The sequence below is a fragment of the Anabrus simplex genome, chromosome 1 (genome assembly GCF_040414725.1).
Source record: "Anabrus simplex isolate iqAnaSimp1 chromosome 1, ASM4041472v1, whole genome shotgun sequence".
In the NCBI taxonomy this organism is placed as follows: Eukaryota; Metazoa; Arthropoda; class Insecta; order Orthoptera; family Tettigoniidae; genus Anabrus; species Anabrus simplex.
The window spans coordinates 1,569,254,675-1,569,279,120 of NC_090265.1; the positions used below are offsets into that span (position 1 = coordinate 1,569,254,675).

General features: G+C 38.5%; 1 protein-coding gene across 1 annotated transcript in view; it reads right to left on the reverse strand.

Moving 5' to 3' along the window:
* The window catches only part of gammaCOP (coat protein (coatomer) gamma), a 513,985-nt gene that overhangs the window by 132,876 nt on the left and 356,663 nt on the right, over positions 1-24,446 (reverse strand). The gene's annotated exons all lie outside the window — the stretch shown is intronic.

Below are 24,446 nucleotides of genomic sequence, written 5' to 3' on the forward strand. Positions count from 1 at the left end.
AAGAATTGAAATAATAACTGTAGTGATTATTGAATATTGATTAATATGAAAGGTATAGTTTGCAGAATAGGCTCCCAAGTGAAACACAACTGAAGAAGTCTGTCAAGAACTATTATAAATGAAAAAAATATTGGTGGGTGTTCCATTTCGGTTGTACTTGTTTGTTCTGCTCTTTTCACCGTTTCATGTAAAAGATCTTCCATTTACAATTGCAAAACCTGTTTTTGCATTGAAATGAGTTGTTCTGTTTTTTCGAGAACACACTGTCACTTTTCAATCTTTTTCGCTTGTAAATCGAACACTTTCATCTGTTCCAACAAAACCACTCTTTGTAGCTCTCCGATTGTTAATTCACTCGTCAGCTGACAGATACCAGAGCCAGTGTGCGAGACTCATCTCAAGCGGAAGGAGACAAGTCTTGTTAGTGAGAAACAAACTTTATTCATATACATGACGAGTTCTGTCTCGCAAGTGACTTCCGTCTCAATCCTCCTTCGAGACTTGTCTCCGAGTTACATCTCATTTTTATTCATATCACCCCATGAGATTGGGTGTTCGCAACACCACCAGGAAGATTTCCTTTTATGTTGAGAAGATGTTCAAAATATTCCCTCCACCTCTCCAGTGATTCCCTGGGATCTATTATGAGTTCACCTGAATTACTCAAAACACTGTTCATTTCCTTCCTCTCTCCCTTCCTAAGATTCTTTATTACTGTCCAGAAAGGTTTCCCTGCTGCTTGACCTAGTCTTACCAGGTTATTACCAAAATCTTCCCATGACTTCTTTTTGGATTCAACAACTATTTGTTTCGCTCTGTTTCTTTCATTTACGTACAAATCCCTGTCTGCCTCGGCCCTTGTGTGGAGCCATTTCTGATAAGCCTTCTTTTCACGTTTACAGGCTGCTCTCACTTCATCATTCCACCAAGATGTTCGCCTTTTCACATCTTTACACACAGTTGTTCCTAGGCATTCCCTTGCTGATTCTACTACAACATCCCTGTATGCCACCCATTCTCTTTCTATATCCTGAACCTGCTTACTGTCTGCTCTTCGAAACTTCTCACTAATCATATCCATGTACTTCTGTCTAATTTCCTTGTCATGGAGATTTTCTACCCTTATTCGTTCGCAGACAGATTTCACTTTCTCTACCCTAGGCCTAGAGATACTTAGTTCACTACAGATCAGATAGTGGTCTGTATCATCGAAAAATCCCCGGAAAACTCGTACATTCCTAACAGATTTCCTGAATTCGAAGTCTGTTAAGATATAGTCTATTATGGATCTGGTACCCCTAGCCTCCCATGTGTTGCGGTGAATAGCCTTATGCTTGAAGAATGTATTCGTAACTGCTAAACCCATACTAGCACAGAAGTCCAAAAAACGCTTCCCATTCCCATTAGCTTCCATATCTTCCCCACATTTACCAATCACCCTTTCGTATCCTTCAGTTCTATTCCCAACTCTCGTATTGAAATCGCCCATTAACACTATTCTATCCTTGCTGTTGACCCTGACCATGATGTCACTCAATGCTTCATAAAACTTGTCAACTTCATCCTCATCTGCACCCTCACATGGTGAATACACGTAGACAATTCAAGCCCTAATTCCTCCAACTGACAAATCTACCCACATCATTCGCTCATTTACGTGCCTAACAGAAACTATGTTGCGTGCAATGGTATTCCTGATAAAGAGCCCTACCCCAGACTCTGCCCTTCTCTTTCTAACACCTGTCAAGTACACTTTATAATCTCCTATCTCTTCCTTGTTATCTCCCCTTACCCGAATATCACTTACTCCTAGCACATTCAGATGCATCCTCTTTGCTGACTCAGCCAGTTCTACTTTCTTTCTTCCATAAGCCCCATTAATACTGATAGCTCCCCATCGGATTCCATTTCGTTCGCCAAGTTGTTTCCAAGGAGTCCCTCGCCTGTCAAATGGGAGTGGGAATCCGTTACTCCCATAGGTCCGAGGCTTGCTTAAAATTTTCTGAGCTTGGTAAATTCATGAAGCAGGATGCGACCCTACTTGTACATAGTCCAAGTGAGGATCTCTCCTCTAACGGGTTATGGACCACCGGTGAAGTGATATTTATTTACGTAAAATAAAATCGCAACGTAGAACGATAGGATGTGATTCAAAGATGACACTCTTAACATCCACAAAAAGTTGAAAGAAATTGCAGGGTTACATACTAGGGCAAATGGACTCTTACGTTACAATCAAGGAAAGATCACCTTTGAACTTGTAGAAAAACTAAACAGCTTGAAAATTTATGCGACTTATCTCTTTTCCATGATGATAGGGGTCCATGTCCTCCTGTTTGTGATTAAGACAAAGGATCATTAATAACTTGCCAGGGAATAGAATATGCACTCAAGAACTGCAAAACCATAAAAGCACCTGGACCTGATGTCATAATTGTAGACATGTTGAAGATTCTTAAAAGGAGACCTACAATAAAGTTTTTATTATCTAGTTTTTCCGGTATCTACAAAAATCATCAATTATTAAAACTCGGCCAGGGCCACATACCGGCCCGCGGGCCATACACTGAGCACCCCTGTTTTAAGCCCCCTTGTCAATTCCAAACCATTCTTATCTACCCACTGTTATCTTCACAGCTGCAACAGTTATCATACATTGCTTTTATCACTATTATTGCCCGACTTGTTGGCTGAATGGTCAGCGTACTGGCCTTCGGTTCAGAGGGTCCTGGGTCTGATTCCCGGCCGGGTTGGGGATTTTAACCTTCATTGGTTAATTCCAGTGGCCCGGGGGCTGGGTGTTTGTGCTGTCCCCAACATCCCTACAACTCACATAGCACTATCCTCCACCACAACAACACGCAGTTACTTACACATGGCAGATGCCGCCCACCCTCATCGGAGGGTCTGCCTTACAAGGGCTGCACTCACCTAGAAATAGCCACACTAAATTATTATTATCACTGTTATTAGTTCCTTACCAATGTCCCTGTGTGTCAAGCTTTCCCAAACATTTGTTCTGGGGATGCTGTCAGATGACTTTTCTGAGTCTATAGATGTCATTCCTATATCCTTCCCATATTCCCAGCTCTTTTCCATGATCAGTCTCAGAATGAAAATGGGTTTCCACTACTGACTTCCCAATTCTGAATCCAAATTGTTCCCCTTGTAACTGACTTTCCATCTTCTCTCTAATTCTTCTTTCCATTTCTCAGTAGTTACCAAACATCTTATCTCCTTACTTGAATGTTGGTATTACTACTCCATTTTTCCAAGCCATGGGCAATTCTTTCTTTCTTCCTTTCTTTCTTTCTTTCTTTCTTTCGTTCTTTCTCCATACATACTTAATTATTCTATTAGCCCACCAGAGACCTGCTGGTCTTGCAGCCTTGATCATTTCTATGGCTACTTCATCTATTCCCACAGATTGTACCAAAAGATCTAAAGGAACACCAGGCAATTCTCAAACGGGTGGACATGACTTTCAGGAGGGACGAGGATGTATTGCTTGTTTCTTGGAGGGACAAAAAGGTTAATACTATGGTAACTACCATCCATTCGGCAGAAATGGTTGAAAACAAATAAATCTGGAAAAATACAAATGAAACCAGAATCTGTGATCGACTATAATCAACACATGCATGGTGTTGATACTGCAGACCAGTACTTGGCACTCTAGTCTTTTTTTAATTTTTTTATTTACTGTACTGCTCACTTTTTAATGCATTTGGGCTCTTCCAGTACTCAAATTCTCAAAAATCAAAAACATTTCTGAATTTCATGCAGACAGTAGTTAGGAACTAGCTCCAGCAAAAAAGTGAACCCGACATACAAGTACAGTCACCTCTCTCAGAAGTAAAATACAGAAAAAGTGTTTCTCGGTATGAAAGCAGAAAACCATGACTGATTATTTTCAGAAACAGTAAAGTTAGGTAGTCTTTTGCCTTATTAGTTTCAACGAAAAGTGCTGTTTATTTTTCCATTTATTAATTGTGCTAAGTGCTACTTTAATTGCAACGTATTGGGTAAGTTAATAAAAAACAATACAGTAGTATCATTTATTATCATTTTAACTGTACTTTCAGTACGCCTGCTCTATGTTTAACTTTTTGCGGGTTAACCACGATTTTACTCATCCGGGAAGCCTTAACCCTACATTCTCCCGGTTAATCAAGAGTTGAGTGTATGTCAATTTATTTGCTGCCAAGGCACAGGCAAGAGCCAAGAATTCCAACAACTTGCAAGGTATCCGAGATGAAAAAACAAAACTGGACAAAGCATAACATGGTTAGAAAGGAAGCTAGGATTAATACAACATTGTTAGATTGGGTCAGCATGTCCAGATTGAGGTGATTCTGGCATGTAATAAGGATGGAGCCAACAAGGATAGCTTATGTTAACTTGGAGACATGTAGCAGGAAAACGGAAGATGGGAAGACCAAGAACCTACTGGATGGACACGAAGATGGACGCTGCAGATCAGGGATGGACACCGGAGGACGTCATTAACAACAGAACGTATCTCATTAAGACAGAATGGAAAAAGCTCGCCAACATTACCCAGGAAACTGGAACTGTAAAATGATAATGAAGAATTACCCTGCAACAAACAAGAGTGATCTCACTTATAGACTCACAACCACTTGTTTGTTTGTCCAACCCTTGTCCTGTTCCTCTATGGAGTCAGGTATGAGGCGAGATGAATATATCGCGGCGGTTTTTTATGACCGAATGCCCTTCCTGACGTCAACCTCATCGAAGGAGTTAGTGAGATGAAATGAATGATGTGATATATGATAGTACGAAGGGAGAGGGTGAAACCCGGTACCACCACATAGCCTACTCCTGTTGAATAGCACCAAGGGGTCTGTTCAAGGCTTAATGTTGCAATGAGATTTATTCAGAATAACTGGAAAAAGTCCACATAATACACAGATATGAAACATGGCTGGAGTTGAAAAATGCAAGACACCAGAGAAACATACAATTTCAGATAGTATAGACGCATGTAAAGGACGGTGTCAAACATAGTACAAATTAAATGTATGGCCTGAATCTGTAAGACAAGAGACAAAGGTTCCTAATCCACAAAATGTATATATGTTTGTTCCAGTTATGTATTCTCCCTGGAATTTAAACTTGTCTATCTTCTGCACAGTGTCTTCCAGTGTTTTCCAATTGCCAAGGATGTTCAGCATCTTAGTCTTCTTTCAGGCGACCCATAGTCTTTCCTCCTGGCTATCATACTCACATAGTTGAGTTGCTTCGCATCTTCTTCCGTCCTACCATGTTTATGTATGTTGTCTGTGAGACTTTGGGCTGTTGTGCTGCTTCCTCAGTTGGTGAGTCACTGATATTTCACCATTCTTCTAGTAGGCTTTGTCAAGACTGAATGATAGCTGAGAAGAAAGACAGGAGTAGTTATCAGACTGTGCAGCGAAATGCTGCCCTCTGAGGTAGTGTGGAGTTCTTTTTGTTTTAAATGCTAGTTACCATGCGTTCGAGAGGGTGTTTTTGAATTTCTATGGCTCCTGTGATTTTTTGTGGTGAAAGTGACAGCTAGAGACTAACAGCTTGGTTTCATAGAACAGGATGGGACGATTGCAGTGTGTTCGGCAATGGCTGATTTTGAGAGTTGTTGGAGACATGTGTCATGTTTTCTGTCTGGCTTATAGCTACAAACCAGCTCATCTTCGCAATGCAGACCTGCCCACATCTACATGGTATTCTGTATACTCCTTCCCATTGGAGCTGGAGGTCGTCCTTTACCGGTTGGGTGAGTGGTGGTGATTTTTGTTTTATGAGGAAGTACAACTAGGTAAATATTCTCTTCCAGAACTGAATGTGGTGTGTGTACAATGTATTTCTTCAGAACTTTGGCTATCTTGTCTATAACATCCTTTATTCATGGTAAAAGGGCTTTGTTTTTCCTGTCTTCTGTTGTGAGTGAGACGTGTTCTGGCTTGGGTCTGATGGCTTGTTCCATCTCACAGTGAGAGTAGCTGTTTGTTTGGAAAGTGGAATGCAGTGTGCTTAATTCTGTTTCTATGGTCTCCAGTGTGTCACATAAAGTCTTTGTTCTGTTGACCAGGGTGGTTATTATAGATCTCTTCTGCAATGGGTGATGGTGCAAGTAGGTACCGGATGGGGGTGCGTGGGCTTCCTGGTAGACAGTGTGGGCCGAATGCAGAAACGATGACCAGTTTTAAGCCTTAGACATCGTCTACCTAAACAACGTCTAAATCGAGCACGATCTTCCATTGCATAAACACTGTCCAGTCGATGTTTTACTAGACATCGCTAAGTATCTTTCATGCAACTCTTTATTTGTCACAACCAATGAAATTCGTCGGTGCGCGCACCGAACGCCAGTCAGCCGTTTGTCTTCCTATACAGTGGAACCTCGATTCCCCGTTTTTGAAGGTACCACAAAAAAAAAAAAAAAAAAAAAAAAAAAAAAAAAAAAAAAAAAAAAAAAAAAAAAAAAACACGTAAAACACGGGAAAACTGAAAATCCGGGAACGAATGAACCATCAACAATTTGGCTAAACATCACAAAAATGAAATATGTATACTTATAATCTTTTACAAACGCCCCTAAACCAAACCAAACTACAGCCCCAATGGGCCTTCCGCCTATCAAGCGACCGCCCTCGGTCCGAAAGTCTGCAGATCACGAGGTGACGCACGGTCAGTGCGACGAATCCTCTCGGCCATTATTCCTGGCTCTCTAGACCGGAGTCGCCATCTCAACATTAAATAGCTCTGCAATTAAAGGTGCCATAATCGTAGAATGACTGAACCTGGAACCAGCCCTCATATCCAGCTAAAAATGCCTGACCTGGCTAGTAATCGAACCCGGGCCCTCCGGGTGAGAGGCAGGCAAGTTAGACCGTGGGGCCGGCTTCAAACGTTAATTACCGGTACGCGACTTAAAAATCTCGCAATTTTACATTCATTCGCCAGTTTCCTCTGAAAACTTCGTCATATTCCTCTGAAAACATCTTTCAGTTTAGCAACTTTGATAAGCCAAACTGTTCAAAAAATCTAATACCCAAAACGCCAAGCCAAACAACAATCGACCACAAGTAGTTTTTCATTCTTTAATCTAAGAAAATAAAACACATTAGATACAAAACTGTCCAACATGCTGGCAAATTTTTTTTTTTTTTTCCATTGTAATTTTGTTACCGGTATACTGTTCCTAGTCAGTTTTTGGAAATCTTGTACCGCGTAAATTAGGCCTGGGCCTACATCGACCTTTTAAGGTTATGTTGAACGCGAGAATATGGTTTCGAAAGTATCAATCCTCAAGTTCTTCAATGCATTATATTTAGTTCTGCCCGTCACTAATCACAATCAAATTGGAAAGAGAAAAAATATCATTAATACTTCCGAAATTTCGATAATTCGCGACCTTGAGCTCAGCTGGAAAGCGCGCTCGCTGTACAAGTTCGGTACGAGTGCGAGATACAAAGTTTTTAAATGTAACGTGCGCAAATAAAATGACTGCGGCTTTTATAACATTTTAACACAAAAACGTGAAATTGCCAGTCTTATATTAGGACGAAAACCTCCCATGGCTTTATGTATGTAAGGTGCAACATCTGTTCTGGTCACGATAACATAATCGTATACGATAATTAAAATACCTACTAAATTTATGTTAGTTAGGCCATCTGCACACAGAGCTACTGATTAGTAATTGATTGGTAACTGAAGTTTCCGGCCGATTACTTGAGTGTCACTTCCTGTGTAATTCAATGGAAAGCCACACACGGCGCTACCAGTTAGTAATCGGTTAGTAACTAGTTTGAAATCAGTTTCAGGTGACTCGCAGAGCCAGTCACCAGCGAGTTTAGTTTCTCAGTTCCCAGTGATCTAGTGCCTTTTTACGATGGCGAGCGAACAAGTTTTCAACATAAAGTGGGAGAAATTTAAAAACACCCCATACTGTACAATTGTACGCCGAAGGATTACGCAAGAAAGGACATTACGGAGAAAGCATGGAATTATTTTTTAAGCTTTTATTTATTTATTTATTTATTTATTTATTTATTTGTAAAAATAAAGGTCACTTTTCTTACCTGAGAGTTATTAGCACACTTTTCTCACCACTCACACATTCCCTCATATTTGTATTTCGCTGCTGAATGGCAGGCGCAATAAGCTGCACCACTGGGCGAGTTGGCCGTGCGGTTAGAGTCGCGCAGCTGTGAGCTTGTATCCGGTAGATAGTGGGTTCAAATCCCACGGTCGGCAATCCTGAAGATGGTTTTCCGTGGTTTACCATTTTCACACCAGGCAAATGCTACAGCTGTACCTTAATTAAGGCCATGGCCGCTTCCTTCGCACTCCTAGGCCTTCCCCATCCCAGCGTCACCATAAGACCTATTTGTGTCGGTGCGACGTAAAGCACATTGCAAAAACAAAATAACCTGCACCAAGTCAATATAAACTGTGTTTGGTCATACGATAAAGATAAATTAATTTAGCACCCGTTTGTTCGAACTCCTTTACTGCTATGAATAATCTTCAGTGGATGTTGTTTTCAAGATATGGGTGAACCCAATACCTTCTTCTATTTTTTTCTCCTGAAATAATGAAACACGATCATGTCTTCTTCGTCACTTGAGTCAGTGGTTGACATTCTAGCAAAGTTAAGAAGCGATCTAGCAAGTCCGCACCCAACTTTACAAATGGCTAATAAGGAAGAATGCCTTTGCTGGCAGGACCTAGTATTAACAGTGCACTATGTCTTCTGGTATAGGCTAGAGCAATTTTGTTACGTTCATAGATCTGTCTCTGTCTTATCCTTGGCTTTGACAATGTGAAAGTGACTGAGGTATGAGCGATGCTTAGTAATGCCAATCCTTATGCAGCCAGTCCCTGCTATGAATGGTGTGAAAATGTTGCTCATAGGGTCGGTTGGTGTATGCATTTCAGTGGGCTTGGCAGGCTGATATGTAATAGCAACTCTGGCTTGGTGAGGAAAGCAATGGGAAACTACCTCAACGCCTCATTTCCCTAGTACGCCTCTTCAGTGATGCCTAGGCCATCTATGACAGCTGATGGCAGAGCTGTTGAGGATCCCACCAGCGGCATCGCTGACGGACTGAACATACAACGTGCATACAATCAGAAAGAATCCGTCACCGTACAGTAGCTTTGTGTGTGGAGCCGAATCACTATTCACTTACTAACAAGTTTGTGACCCCGGTTACAAACGTCACGTTTCTAATGAGTATCTCCGTGTGCAGAGGGCCTTAAGAAGGAGCAGTTTTGATTCCTGCCTGAAAGCCCAGTGACTATACAGTGTCCTCAGGGAAAGCCCGAAAACCTGTTCAACGACACACTCGAAAAAATAAAAATATAAAAAATAAACATCTAACCCTGGACAATGGACATAATGTATATAGACGTTTTGCAAGTACGAACATTTGACGAAACTCGTTCCGTCTTCAAATAGAGCTGTCTAAATGCACTCTGCCTCCTTCCAATTGTCGAGGGCACCCTCTAGTTTATGATTTCCGAGGATTCTCTAAACAATACTTCCCGAATGCGATGCTAAGACGATCCCTTATGCAAGTTCACCGCTGATCGCTTTTCCAGTACCATACAGTAGGCCTACTTCTTCAAATTACCACAGTGACGGGACGTCAAACCAAGAACCGTAAGTATGCTGTAGCCGTTCTTTCGTAACATACAGTTTCTTGGAAAACGCGTGATCGAGGATTTAGCGTTTATGGGACTGAAATTTCTGGGCGGTTGATCCGGGAAATCGTTTCTTCGAGGAACGGATAATGCGGGATTTTTACAATGTGATTTAATTAGGATGCTCACGGGACCACGTAATTTGAACGAATAATACGGGAAAACGTAGTTTCCGGGAACGTATAATTGAGGTTCTACTGTACATTAGTCAAATATGGCTGAGCATGACCTGCCCACAGATAAGAGTATTGCTTTCGGTGGAAATTAAATCTCATGGCTAATAAGGAAGAATGCCTTTGCTGGCAGGACCTAGTGTTAACAGTGCACTATGTCTTCTGGTATAGGCTAGAGCAATTTTGTTACGTTCATAGATCTGTCTCTGTCTTATCCTTGGCTTTGACAATGTGAAAGTGACTGAGGTATGAGCGATGCTAGTTGTTATTATTATTACTTATATATTATTCTCAGTTCAATACGGACCAAAAACATGAAATTCATAACCATTAATCTCATAACATCATCGACACTAAAGCGACATGCCACCACACAAGGAAGTGTAGCTTTCATTACAGCGCTGTTACAGTGAGTGTAATCTACTCATAAATATGGTAGTTCCGACGAAGGTAAGATGAAGCAATGGTAATGTGTAACCGAGTGTGTTGTACGGGGCATATAGATGTAGCTTGCAATCTGGAGATCGTAGATTAGAAACGCATCATTGGCAGCCGTGAAAATTGTTTTCCGTGGTTTTCCTATTTTTACACCAGGCAAATACTAGGGCTGTTATTATGGCCACGGCTTTTCTTCCCCAGTCCTCTTTAAACAATAATCACCACCACTTGCCTTTTCCTATCTGATAGTTACCAAAAACTTACACGATTATATATATATAAACCCCATACAACCTACTTTTTAGTTTTCACTATTATATGTGTTTAGTTGGCAGTAAATATAAGTGAATCCCTCCCGGTTGATATATGTGACAGCCCTCTGACGATCGGGACACGTAATTCTGATATGTATGTAGTCGAAGTGACCTATAATTCCATGGAAATTACCCCATGTACATAATAAAATATATCGGTTGCCAAGAATTGCATTAAAGTTGACAGTTACCGTACTGTCACCTTGTCAGTCTCAAGAAACAAGTCTCTCGAAAAGCGAAACCTTATTTTAAGATCTATCTCCCCGTGCATGCCAAACGAATTGCTGCGATTTAGCAGCGGGCGACCCACAGAGAGGCCATCAGACTAACCTTTCTTCCTGGAATCGTCTCAACGTGATAATACAAATTACATATTTCATGGTACATAACCTCCTCCTCTCATTTGAGGTTAAACAGTGCTCTCAGCAGTGTTTAAACATGACTGGTTGAACATTGGTTTTAGACAGTGTCTAAGTGATAAATAACACCTCTGCAATGCGGCAGCCATACTTAGGCATTGTTTAACTGTAGACATCGTCTAAATACCGTTTCAGCAATAGGCCCTGTGGCTTTAATGTCCCGTCTGGCCTACGGGACACTAAAACGTCCAGGAAAGGGATTGTTCCATTTTCCAGTTCGTGTGTGAAATTCATGCTGTTCTCTATGCTGTTGAGGTGTGTAGCAAATTCCTAAGCTTCTCCATGCTGTGTGGCCAAGCAATGAACATATCCACATACCCTCCATGTACAGCACTTAGGCGTGTAGGGAGCTGTAGAGAGTGCTACCTGTTTGAAGTGTTCCATGAAGAGATTGGCTACAACTGGTGAAAGTAAAGAGTCCATGGCAACTCCCTCCATCTGTTGGTAATACTGCCAGTTCCAAAGGAAATAGTGGGTGGTGAGACATGCCAGAATAGCTTGGCAATATCATCATTAAAAGTTTCATTGATTATGTCCCTAGCTTTATCCAGCAGTGCCCTAGTGAAAAGGGATTCAACATCAAAGCTGATTTGTATGTCATTTGGCTGTAGTTGTAGCTGTTTATATGCCAAAATGTGATGCGTCCTTGATGTAACTATATGTTAATCTGATGAGAGTCTGTAGCTGGTGAGTGAGATGTTTGGCTAGTTGGTATGTGGACGAACTGATAGTGCTAACTATCGGTCTCAGTGGAGTGTCTACCTTGTGAATTTTCAGCAAGCTGTAGAGACATAATTTGTATGTATCATCTGTCAGTAGTGAGCAAATTTTATCCCTGTATGCTGTAGTGTCCATGACGATCATAGCAGTTCCTTTCTCTGCTCAAAATGTTCCATGAAGAAGTTGGCTACAAATTGTGAAAGTGGTGACCCCATGGCAAGTCTCTCCATCTATTGGTACTACTGTCTGTTCCACAGGAAGTAGTGGGTGGTGAGGCAATGCCACTATAATTTAGCGATATCTTTGTTAAAATTTTCATTGTTCTTGTCCATGGGTTTATCCACCAGTCCCTTAGTGTCCTAGTGAAAAGGCAATCATCATCAAAGCTGACTAGCATGTTATTCGGCTGTAGTTTTAGCTGTTTGATGATATATGAAATGTGATGAGTCCTTGTCATAGGTACGACATCCTAACTGTTGTAAAACCTTCTATTATTATGTTTAATATATTTTAATGATATTTTATTAAATGCTAAATTATCTTTTATTAAATGTTAAATATGACTAATACATGGTTTCCCTGTCAATATGTATTACAAGTTTGTATAACCTCAAATATGTACTGTGTATAAGTTTAACCTCAAAATTTATAGAGTCGAAAGCTGTAGAAAACTCTAGAATGTTCCTACCCATTAGGTGTATTCTGCTATAATTTGGTACATATGAAGGGTTCTGGAAACTTACTGTAAGGTGTTGTCGAGATACAAGTAGAGACATTACGGATGTTGGAGAGATTTCCATATGCATTGGTAAACAGTAATCAGATCAAAAATTAGATGTTGGCTTTTCAGGCATTTGCTCTATTAACCAGCATTTCGTCTTAGGTCTGACGCTAGACTCGTCAGAGTGGGATGTGTCAGACCCTACCCACTGATGCTGGGGTGTATGCAGGTGAACTTATCAGAAGCCTCTTATGTGGCACAGTCTGATAACTGCATACGGGAGACAAAACTCCACAATGGAATTAATGCCCGCCTAGCAATTCCAAATGGTAATTCTAAATTCCCATGGAGGGAATTAGATATATTTCCACCAATAGAGCATATCAAAAATCAGATCAAAAATTAGATGTTGGCTGCACATCTAATATCATCAATACGGACCAAAAATGATATTTATTACATGTAATGTCAATGCCAACCAGGCAATAGTAAAACCTAACAAGTACTTGAACCTAAAAATTAAAATAGGCAAGATTTCTAGAGATATCAAGTTTCTTAAAGATTGCTTGAAATTAGAGTTGGTACCTAAATTTCTCAAATCTTTACAAAGAAAAAGTCATCCCTATTCAAAATCTAATGCCACTCAAAAGAAAGTAAACAACATATGGTTGAAAAATGAAATTAAACTACTATACAAGAAGAAATCTTTACTAAATTTACAATTATATAAGACTCATTTGACCATCTCTCAGAAATTACCCCCACTTGAATGGAGCTCATTTTTAAGGTACACTGACCTCAAACTATCTTACGTATTAGACAAGAAACAGAAAACCCTAAACCTTAAATTACTTAGTCTTCAAGAAAACAAATGTAAAACTCCTGACCAAAATACAAACAACAAAGTGTCCCCTTCCCATTTGACTAACATTCCCACTACAATCAACCTATCTAATGCAACCTTCTCTAACCAAGAATTAAATCTATTAGATAAAGGCATCAAACATAATTGGCCTAATCACAAAAAGGCAGAAGACATCATCACTACCATCGCTGAAACCGAAACTAATATCGATAAACAAATCCCAATTGATAAACAGAATGACGTACGATATGAAGTAAAAAAGAAACTCCCAACTTTAATTAATGAGATAACATCTAATAATAACCACAATGTCTCGAAACAAATTCTAAACCTGAAATCCAAAATCCATAACAACAACGTAGTAATTACAAAAGCAGATAAGGGCAACACCATAGTAATAATGAACAAACAAGATTACATCAATAAAACTGAAACCTTTTTTTCAGACAATACCTATACCTTAATCAACAAAGATCCAACAAACAAAATACAGCGTAACTTAAAGAACCTTCTGAAAAATTCCAACTTCATTTTAAATGATCAAGATTATCAGAAATTAACTGTAATGAACCCAAAATTACCTACAGTCAGATCACTGCCCAAAATTCATAAAAATGATGTCCCCATTCGGCCTATAATTAATAGTATCAATAGTCCTACCTATAAAACCTCTCAATTCCTACACAAATTCCTAAAAAAACACTTCAAATTTCACAACTCCAACCCCATAAAGAACTCGATCGAACTCTGTAATTCCCTAAATAAGTTCAGTCTACAACCAAACCACGTTTTATGTTCTTTTGACATCACCAACATGTATACTAATATCCCTATCAACAATACTATTAACATCATAAAAAACAATCTGTTGAAACATAGCACATTGAGTAGAATCGAAATTGATGAATGGTTAAAATTACTTAATTTCGTTTTAGACAACAACTATTTTACCTTCAATAAGAAAATTTACAAACAAGAAGGTCTAGCGATGGGAGACCCGTTATCTGGAATACTAGCCGACATATACTTAGATAATCTCGAACATAGTAAGATTATTAATAACATCAACGGACTCTGTCTTTGGCATCGCTATGTTGATGATACCATAGCTATCATTGATAAACAAATCAACAACAGCAATAACATACTATCATTCCTCAACAACTTAGATAATAATATTAAATTCACTAAAGAAGATGAGATCAATAACTCTTTGAACTTCTTAGATATCAAAATCACACGAGCATTGAACAAATTCGACTTCCAAATATACAGAAAACCCACCTTTTCTCCAACAACCATAAAAAATGATTCTTTACATCCCAACTCACATAAAAAAGCCACTTATCACAGTTTAATATATAGAGCATTAAAGATCCCTATGTCCTCTACTAATTTAAAGAAAGAATTACTATTCATCAAGGAAATAGCTAAATTCAATAGATTTAACACGAATATGATTGATAAAATCATCAATAAAACCAAACTGAAACTAGCTACCAATTTAACTCCATTAAAACCCGTCAAACCAAAATACGCTAAATTCACGTTCACTAACCATAGCATTTACCCGATAACCAATTCATTAATGAAGCACGAAATAAAAATAGCCTACACAACAAAAAACACTAATCGCAATTTATTCTTCAATCACAACTCTATCAACATCACAGACAATAGTTACTCTGGATCAGGAATATACAGATTGAAATGCTCTACATGTAATTTTTCTTATGTTGGCCAAACTGGCCGCAGCTTCTCTACCAGATACGCCGAGCATTACAATGCCCAAAGACACAACAAATTCTCCGCAATGGCCAACCATATGAGGGACACCGGGCATAAATTCACCACAATAGAACAAGACCTCCATATCCTAAAAAGAGTTGATAAAAGCAAACTCATGACAGAATATGAAAACTTATTTATTTTCCTCGACCAACATTTTAATAAAGATAAAAATCTAAATGACACTATTGATAAAAAAAGCCCCTTGTATGAACAGATTCTTATTTTATTACGAGAATCAACTTCCCTCACCAACAAATTCTTAAAAATCTTCAACCTCACATCAATTAGAGTTCCCACCTCCCCTACAGCCAATATACCCCCCTCCCTTCCCCCCGCCGCTAGTACCTCTAATTCAAATACAACCAATAAACCCATAGCCACACCCACCGGAACATCGCTCCCTCCAATAGCCTTACACCGTTACAACACGCGCAGTAATACACTCTCTTCCTTCCCTCCCACCAATAGCAGCCCCCCTCTAATAGTTACGTCAACGCAAACAGATCCCCCTCCAGCACAAAACTTCAGTTATAACACACGTAGCAAGAAGTCTACTGTTGCAAATACTTATAACTCATAATATTACAAGCTATCTTTGTCACCGTCAAATGGTAAGTGCATAAGATTCTACTTCAATATTTTTCAAATGTCTTTTCACACAATTAACTCTACGTTTCTTGCTTCCATTTACAGATTCCACTTGTATATGCTTTTTCAACTAGAATATCTACAAACTCACAATTTACAACATTTGAACATCACTTCAAATTTTGAGATGGTCCATAGTGATCCTATTTGAAACTGTTCTTCAACTTCTATTCACCAACTTCATATCCTCAACGTGTTCTACAACTTCACCATATGCATCTGACTTTCATCTTTTTTCTTCAAGATCATGATGAACTTCGGATCTCCCGACTAACTTTGACTTTTACTCTCTCCTCTTTACTTTGATTATATAAGATTTTTCGCCATCGTCAAATTATAACCGCCATTACTATCAACTTTACTTTTATGCAATCTTACTACTTGTTGTTTAACAATCTGTTTTATTCCATTGTACTTATTTTAGCAGCCTTCTAAGGTTAATTTTGTTAATACTTCCACTATTGTATCTCATCACATTGTATTTTCAAACCATCATTGTTATTTTTAATGTTATTTTACTTTAAATCTCTTCAAGATTTTAAAATTCATTTCATCACTACATGTTATTTAGACGCTTATTTTTAATTTAAGGTTAAGACTATGGCTGATGATGCCTTCAGAGAAGGCGAAACATGTCCCACTATTAGCTAACAAATTTATGTAAATCATCCAAGACGATTTTGTATTGATTAGGTGGTCTAATAAATAACTTAATGTTATTATTTCAATCCAACATCCCACTCTGACGAGTCTAGTGTCAGACCTAAGACGAAATGCTGGTTAATAGAGCAAATGCCTGAAAAGCCAACATCTAATTTTTGATCTGATTTTTGATATGCTCTATTGGTGGAAATATATCTAATTCCCTCCATGCGAATTTAGAATTACCATTTGGTAAACAGTAATCAAAAGTTCGAGCCGGATCCATTACTGGAGTACTCCATTTTACTAACTGGTGATTCGATGTTTCGAGTGTGTTCCATTTAGAGTGTTGTAAGAACCCTTCCAGAAATCGATAATTCTAGACGGTTGATCAAACAGTATATATATCGAGCTGTCAGTCAGTGAATCAGTCAGTTCAAGAGAGTATGTGTTATGTACTGAGTGAGTCAGTGTTGTTGATATCTGTACTTGTCAGAATCGACTTCAGGGTACTCTGCTAGTAAGTGTTGTAGTGTCACTTGCTATTGTGTGTAACTGTGTGTTGTGACTTATAGTGACAATAAAGTAGTTTACACAAGGAAGTGAACGTGTTCTTGTGTGACATTTATTTACATCGAATAAAATCGCATTTGAGAGTGATATCCTTCACATAACTATATGTTAATCCAACAAGAGGCTATAGCTGGCGAATTAACTGTTTGGCTAGCTGGTATGTGGGCAAACTGATAGTGCTAACAATCGATCTCAGTGGAATGTCTACCTTGTGAATTTTCAGTAAGGTGTAGAGACATGGAAGCTTAGAGTCCTGAGGGATTAAAGTCTCCTAAGAAGATAGTATGAATTCCTGGACGAGCTTCTTGTTTAGTTTGTCAAGCTGGCCAGTTGGGTTGTGAGAAGACTTTGTATGAATTTTCTGTCAGTAGCAAGCCAATTTTCTCCCTGTATGGTGTCATGTCCATGATACTCATAACATTTCTTTCCCAGTAGGAAGAACTAAGTCATCATCATATCTGTTTTAGTGCTGTATGTTCTTCTCACGTAATATTCTGCTTAGGTGGTTTGGTGGATTTAATGGCATGGACTGAATCTATCCAGATATTTTCTGCAACATCCAAGGCTAGATGAGAAATGCTACCCTCAACTCCACAAAAGTTTCCTCCGAAAAGGTGTGTGCAGAAATAATGGTGAAATTCAAGCATTTAGCCAGGATCGATAAAACAGGTTTGACCAAAGATTTGATAGAAATGATGACTGTCCTTCTGTTGGAGTTGAGAGCATTCTGAGCTAACTGATTTGTTCCTGACTGATGTCAGTTTATTGTTCAAATGTCTCCATGTGCTGTGAATGCGATCCCACAAGAGAGCTGAACAGCTGGCTTGTTTGTAAACCTTCTTGGCAGAGAAGGTTTGGATGTAATTGTCTACTTTCATAGACTTGGGTATGATGGGTATGTTATCTGCAAAAGCTAGATAGTGCATATGTTATCCTTTTTTTCCCCCACATGTGTCTTTGGTACCCCCATCTTTTGATTGTTGCCCTCCATTATCTGATAAGTTCATCCAGTACTAGGCTGAATAATATTGGAAGTCTGTCTCTGTTTGAATCATGTCTTGATCACAAACTCTCCTTATGATGCATTCCTGAAGCTCAACCTCGACTTTGGGTCTATAGTATCTCAGTTTTCCGATATTGTGTAATGCTATCTAGTCCTCTGTTCTTCATGATCCTCCCCAGAGTCAGCCTATCCTAGGAGTCATATACCTTCTTGTTACTACCATCACCTTGTTCTTCACGGCCCTGTGCTGTATCGGTTGTTTCAGGGTAAATATTTATTGTGCATCCTTGTACTTAACTAAACAATGCTTGGCAATATCATATTTTAATTTCTAGCTGTTCTACTTTTTCTCAGAAGTCTTGACAGAACCTTGTAACTGACCTCTGGTTCTTCTGTAGTTGCTAGCATCCCCCTTGTCTATTGCCTTTCACCTTTCCACTTTATCATCTCTGGGTCAATCCTATCATCTCAATTTTCATGTTATTTCTCAGGTCTCTTAAGGGATGTGCCACCTCAATCCCGGTTAGAGGCCTTGGCTGTCTCTCTTGTATGTCTGGCCTGAGTTTGAGCACATCTACAGGTTGTTATCAGTTCAGTAGGTTGTGGAACTACTCTGCCAGTAAGCCATTGTCACTTTCTTGTCCCTTATGACCATTTCTCTGCCCTTGTATCTTGACAGGCTCTTTTTGAAAACTCAGTATTGTTGTTTTTCTTGAAATTGTTCTTGATCTCGTCTGGTTCCTGCTTCATCCTCTGCCTTCTGGTCAATTTTATTGCTCTGGCCACTTTCGTCTGCACTTCTAAATACACTGTCCATTTTTCTGTGTCTTTCTTGCTGCTCCAGCCTTTCCAAACCTTTGTCCTGTTCTCCACTGCTTTCTCACAGCCGTTGTTCCACCACCGGTGCTTCTTCTTCGTCTTGTTCTTCTTCTTCTTCTCCTTCTTCCCCTCTCTCATAATTTGGCCTGTTTTCCCATGCTTGAATTCATGTCTTCCCTTTCAGTCTGTGTTTGGATCTCTAGCTAGTACTTGTCCTACTTCTGTCTTAGTTTGTCTCCGTTCAATTTGATATTCTGGTAGCTCTAGTCAACTGTGGTTGTCTTTTCCTGTTTGGTATCTTTTGGTACTTAACAGATCTGTACTGTAGGTGTCTGAGACTATGAAGACATAGCACAGAACAATTTGAGAAAGAAGACAGAAAATCCAGAGGAAAACACTGAGACCAAAAAAAGAAGGTGAAAAACGGAAGCAAAGATCAAGGCATGGATTGTATGGGAAAATGAGGATGAACTCGGAACAAATAAGACTGAAAAAAGCAAGATTTGCTGGACATATGGTCAGGATGGACATGGACAGAATGAACATAGGAGTACGAGAGACAACAGGTTGAACGAGAGGAAAAATGTGAACCAAGTAGGTTGTCAAACTCAAGAAGGACTGACATGGGAATCAAGGTGGAAGGAAAGAAGAACAGGAGAAATAAATACATATCAAAGAGTATTCAATTTCTATAGAACACTTTTCTGCCTTGCCAATACTTTACCTAATTTATTATACTTAATTACTGTACGTTTCGAGAGCTAATTACTCTCTTCTTCAGCGGAGCCAAAGCATCAAAACTAAATCTTTGGACTTGATACATTTGAAGAAATATAGTCATCAACAGCACAATTACATATAAATCTTGAAACTGTTAAAATTTTTCTTTGTGTTTCAACTTTTACTTACTTACTATGTCATTTATTACAAACTTTAAAATAGAAAATTTCAAATCATAAATGAATAAAGCATATTATATTAGTCACTATAGTCACTATATGCTAAGGATGAACATACATAAATTATCATTATAGACTGTTATGCCTTTCAGCGTTCAGTCTGCAGTCTAAAGTTGAAACAAAAATATATATATATATATATATATATTTTTAACAATTTCAAGATTTATATATAATTTTTATGTTGATAACTATATTTGTACAAATGTATCAAGCCCAAAGATTTAGTTTTGACGTTTTGGCACCGCTGAAGAAGAGAGTAGTCAGCTATCGAAACATGTATGGTAATTAGATATAATAAAATAGGTAAAGTACTGACAAGGCGAGAAAGTGTTCTACAGAAATTGAACGTAAGTCAATATGGACAGGATTAACCAACATGGTTAAAATAATAAATACCAACCAGTATGTCAGAGCTTAACAACAGAGAAGTGTACAGAAACAGGATAGAGAAGCACCAATGGAAGAGACCAGGGATGAGGATACTCTCAATCTCAGCTGATTAAAGGGAGAAGAAGAAGAAGAAGAAGAAGAAGAAGAAGAAGAAGAAGAAGAAGAAGAAGAAGAAGAAGAAGAAAACCCAAACAATGAGAGAGCTACTTGTGGCTCTACAGAGGTCCCAGTTAATATACATGCTCTATGTATTATAACCTTCCAATCGTCTCCGGAACAGGGATAGGAGAACCATTGAAGATTATAATAACGAAGAGATCAACAGAAATTATACGGAAGTATACGTCCAGCCGTTATACGTCCAGTTATGTCTGTAGGCCGAGATAACTTGCTCATTTGAATAGAAGAACTGATGGTAACCAGATGAAGGCGTAAAGTCATAAGCTCAGAACCCCGTAGTTTTCGGATAATTATGTCCAAAAGCGCAATATCCTTGTACAAGCGGAAACCAATAAATGAAAAGATCACATACCAGCGGGAGAATAAAGCAAGTCTTTATATGTTATATTCATGTCCAGCAATGACATATATGGCGGAGGCTATGGAATGGTTTGAATGATGAAAGTTCAGTAAATAAGAAGGCGTTTATGAATAATCGATTGTACTTGATAAGAAGATAAAGTGAATGGTTAAGCGTGTTCTTTTGCGTGAATTCTCAATTAAGAGTAACCTTGTCACAGAAGTCATTCCTCAAATGTAGAAAAACAGATGGAAAAGAAATTACAGACCAGCGATTTGTTAGGAATTATGAAAATGCGAACCAATGTTAAATAAGGTTTTGTTTTATATGAACAATGTTATAAAAAAATAGAAATTGAAGGTCAAGTAAAAGAGAAACTGTTACACATTATAGTGCTATTAAAACAATGTGCGTGTTCTGACAGCTCTCAGCGTGGTAGTAGGAGGTGGCAGTTACTATGGCAACCAGTACACGCCTCCCGTTTCAGCCAATCCCAGCTCGGCATGCACTCTCCCTTTTCCTACCCCCGCTGTCAGAAAGCTTCCTGAGGCGGTCGGTCCGAGTTCCACGTTGCCAATATAGTATACCGTAGCACATGTGGCTGGGCTAACAATGTCTACTTTGAGAGATTTCATTGTCTGTATAGTGTGTTTTTTAAATCAACTAAATATTATGGTGCTATTGTGTTCGTGTTAATAAGTGTATCATTATCGAGGCTGGCATTCTAGTGTAGTGTAAATTATAGTATTGTGTAGTATAGTGTAATTTTAACACCGTCTCATTTACTGAACTCAAAATGTTGCAACCCGTTCAGAGCGCCGCTAAACAACGAGGGCGACCTAGAATTCATTCGCCTAGAAAAAAGGCGAGCGTAATGGGGAGGCATGGCTTCGCTATTCGTGGTCAAGCTCGCGATATGGTATGTGCCTTACGGGAATATTTTGAGGCTGAAGGGAAAAACGGAGGCCCACTGATAGATGTTAACAAAGTTGTAGAAAGAACAGCAGCAGCTTTAAAATTTCTCAAGCTACAGTAATTAGAATAGGGAAAGAAAAAGAAAAGAAAGAAAAGGAGCCTTGGGAAGAAGGTGAAGGGGAAAGAGAGGGAGTGGATGTAATTGGACCATCACATGACAGGTTATCAACACCGGGCAAAACCCGACTGATTAAAGCCTATGAGGAAGGGGAATGAGGAGTTTGTCTTACGATATTTGAGCTGATAAAATTACTGCTGAGCCAATTTGGAATAATAGCAACGATATTTAACGTTTTTCTAACGTTTTCATGATCGCCGTTAATGGATATTATTTTCCGCAGAGCCTAGCGCAGAACGAGAGATGTTAACTGTGATGTAGTAACTCCTGCCGGATCATGTGGCAACACAGCGCTCCCACTCCTTTGTTCGGCGCCACGTGCTGCGAACTGTCAGAACACGCACATTGTTTTAATAGCACTATAAGAAGTGAGCTGATCTAAAAATTATAAGAATTGAGGAGATATCGTATGAGAATACGGAAGAATCGTTTCACAAGGAAATAAGGTGAGTGTTATAGATGAATACTGGGATATTGTGTGTGTTATATAATATTGTATTAATTCAATTGTACAAATTTCAGGTCAGAATGTCTACGAAGGTGAAGGATTTCATTGTAATACTTCAATCAAAACAATCATGCAGGCTTAATCAGGATTAGTGTCCTGACAGGCCTGGAATTATGTGGGATGAAATACCTGAAACTCGAGCACCGGGAAGCTGAAGATGATCTACGAGAATCCATCAACGATAAGTACCCCAGGATATTGTCTTTCCTCTATTCTATTGTGTAGAATGCTTTGTGGTAGTGTAGATTTTCTTGATGTTGTCATAAGGTGACACGGTTAAGATACAACTTGAGTAACATAACATGATCTTCGCAAATATTTCATAATGTCCGTGAATAGCAGTTAATTTCTTAATAAGGAGATATTGAAGCTATAGATTCCCGTGCAGTAATCAACTAGTGATAGGCACGCACTTGTGGTAATTATGCCGGGATTTCCTAAGATTGTCGGTGTGTTCAGGAGATACTGTCTTCGTAACTGAGTTCACATACTAGTTACTGCGTGGGCAATTTTTGTAAAATGACAAGAAATGATAAATGTGTGTCGGTTTTGAGATCTTCTTATAGGATAATTTTATGTTATGCGTATGATTTAGTGAAATATGGTTATGTTTGCCAGGTTAATACTAAGATAATTCTGACATGTATTTGGTTATGGGATAGTTCTTCAGATATATGTGATTGTATATTTTGGATGGATAATTGAATAGGCATGGTGCACACGTAAGGTGATAAAGAATTGTGAATGATAGGATCATCGATAGATGTTATGGCAATAAAAGCGGTTGTTGTAACAGTATGGTTCGTTGGAAATAAGCGTTACGGTTATGTAGTGTGATCTTCCAGAATTTCAATGATTTCAAGGTTGAGAATAAGTAATAAGATGTTCATCATGCGAGGTTTGAAGTGATGCTGAAAGTAGACAAGCACTAAGATTTGGTAATAGTGTTTTCAAATAATATTCCAAAGATTATGAGTATTGAAAGGTATGAACAGTCGTCGGAATGTTAATCTATGGCACGGTAAAGAGGCGAATTTTACACATGTAAGTGGATGGTTATTAATTGAGGATCTTCGATACAAGATGACATTAATGTGAAAGAAATGAGATGTCTCCTGTTTAAATGATGTTATTGTCACCTGAAGCAGTGCATAACTAGTATTCATTTTGAGTAGTTGCATTGTAGTATTTGAACTTCACAGACAGTAGTAGATCTTAATACTTTTCAGGAGAATCTTCAGATGAGGCCAGATGGTGAGGGATTATTCCCAAGTGTTCTTTTTTCTTAATAATGTTGGTAGCTAATCTTGTATATTTAGGTGCGGCAGAGCATAGGGTTCCAGGAGTGTGCTGTGCCTGCCATTTAAATGATTTATTTGTTGGAATTAACTGCAATTTCTCTGAATAGCATACGATTACATTATTAGCAAGCGACAGCATTGGATGTAGATTATTACGGGATACTAAAGTTGTCAAATAGATAATTAATTCAGGTGATTAATTATGATATTAATGGAATATAGGGGACAAGATCTTGGATTAATGAGTGACAAATATGAATGAATAAATTGAGTGTTTCTTATTTCATTACTGGCAGAAAGTAAAAAATTAAAAAAATGAAAAAATTTAATTTTCCTTGATAATCAAGCCTTCAACAAGTTCCATATTGTATTTATAAGTTATTGATTTTGATTTAAAGTTAGTTTCAATTGCCAACATGTTATTAATTTATGATGATCAAAACCAACAAAGCATATAATGTTGACTTGATTTTATTATTCTCCAATCATGTTGTCATGTCAAATATTATCAATGTTATATCTCATTCACAAATTATTAATTAAATTTGGATATCCTTCTAAAAAACTAGAATTCTTGATGTTATCATTTCCTAAGTCAAGAAGTAAAATAGCCTTACATAATTAAGTAGAATGGATTCTTGCTATACTAATAAGAGCCTGATGTTAAGTGGAAATGAATTGTAACCAGTGCTCGTTGAATGTCCATGCCAGTGAGTGGAATCTTGTGAAACTCTGTTGACACCGGCCGAGGTTTATCTTCATTATTTCGAACCATTAACTAGATCGACCATAGACGGTTACAGTATGTACGTACCATGTATATAACACAGTT